A 2034-nucleotide genomic window follows, 5' to 3' on the forward strand; every position below is an offset into this window, starting at 1 on the left:
TGCAAAGCTATGTTGCGTGCTGCGGTATCCGGAGACACTGAAAGCACCATAGTAGAACACAGACGAAGCTTCCAAGTTGATGTAATAGCCAGTAAGAAACAGTACAATTCAAGTTTCAGTTATCGATTATTGACTTCCAAGCCGGCTTTGCTGTCTTGGACATGAGCTAAGACCTTACGATTTTGCATGAAGGGAGGTCTACCAGCCACGTTGCACGGGAGAGCGTGAAAAGTGTTTATATGTAGTAAAAACCTGAGAAATCCGCCCTTTCGTGTCATTTGCTATAGAATCGACTTAATGCCAGATCGTCTCTTAGGCCGCTCTTCTCTATGATACGGATACACTTGTGGTCGTCTTCAGTCCTGAGACTGGTTTGATGCACCTCTCCATGCTACTCTATCCTGTGCAAGCTGCTTCATCTTCCAGTACCTACTGCAACCTACATCCTTCTGAATCTGCTTGGTGTATTCATGTCTTGGTCTCCCTCTACGATTTTTACCCTCCACGCTGCCCTCCAATGCTAAATTTGTGATCCCTTGATGCCTCAAAACATGTCCTACCAACCGATCCCTTCTTCTAGTCAAGTTGTGCCACAAACTTCTCTTCTCCCCAATCCTATTCAATACCTCCTCATTAGTTACGTGATCTACCCATCTAATCTTCAGCAATCTTCTGTAGCACCACATTTCGAAAGCTTCGATTCTCTTCTTGTCCAAACTAGTTATCGTCCATGTTTCACTTCCATACATACTTTTATAAACGACTTCCTGATACATAAATCTATATTCGATGTTAACAAATTTCTCTTCTTGAGAAACGCTTTCCTTGCCATTGCCAGTCTGCATTTTATATCCTCTCTACTTCGACCATCATCAGTTATTTTACTTCCTAAAGAGCAAAACTCCTTTACTACTTTAAGTATCTCATTTCCTAATCTAATTCCCTCAGCATCACCCGATTTAATTTGACTACATTCCATTATCCTCGTTTTGCTTTTGTTGATGTTCATCTTATATCCTCCTTTCAAGACACTGTCCATTCCGTTCAACTGCTCTTCCAAGTCCTTTGCCGTCTCTGACAGAATTACAATGTCATCGGCGAACCTCAAAGTTTTTATTTCTTCTCCATGAATTTTAATACCTACTCCAAATTTTTCTTTTGTTTCCTTTACTGCTTGCTCAATATACAGAATGAATAACATCGGGGAGAGGCTACAACCCTGTCTCACTCCTTTCCCAACCACTGCTTCCCTTTCATGCCCCTCGACTCTTATGACTGCCATCTAGTTTCTGTACAATTTTTAAATAGCCTCTCGCTCCCTATATTTTACCCCTGCTACCTTCAGAATATGTAAGAGAGTATTCCAGTCAACATTGTCAAAAGCTTTCTCTAAGTCTACAAATGCTAGAAACGTAGGTTTGCCTTTTCTTAATCTTTCTTCTAAGATAAGTCGTAAGGTCAGTATTGCCTCACGTGTTCCAACATTTCGACGGAATCCAAACTGATCCTCCCCGAGGTCCGCATCTACCAGTTTTTCCATTCGTCTGTAAAGAATTCGCGTTAGTATTTTGCAGCTGCGACTTATTAAACTGATTAGTTCGGAAATTTTCACATCTGTCAGCACCTGCTTTCTTTGGGATTGGAATTATTATATTCTTCTTGAAGTCTGAGGGTATTTCACCTGTCTCATACATCTTGCTCACCAGCTGGTAGAGTTTTGTCATGACTGGCTCTCCCAAGGCCGTCAGTAGTTCTAATGGAATGTTGTCTACTCCGGGTTCCTTGTTTCGACTCAGGTCTTTCAGTGCTCTGTCAAACTCTTCACGCAGTATCTTACGTCTCATTTCGTCTTCATCTACATCCTCTTCCATTTCCATAATATTGTCCTCAAGTACATCGCCCTTGTATAAACCTTCTATATACTCCTTCCACCTTTCAGCCTTCCCTTCTTTGCTTAGAACTGGATTGCCATATGAGCTCTTGATATTCATACACGTGGTTCTCTTCTCTCCAAAGGTCTCTTTAATTTTCCTG

The sequence above is a fragment of the Schistocerca gregaria genome, unplaced genomic scaffold (assembly GCF_023897955.1).
Source record: "Schistocerca gregaria isolate iqSchGreg1 unplaced genomic scaffold, iqSchGreg1.2 ptg000290l, whole genome shotgun sequence".
Classification (NCBI taxonomy): domain Eukaryota; kingdom Metazoa; phylum Arthropoda; class Insecta; order Orthoptera; family Acrididae; genus Schistocerca; species Schistocerca gregaria.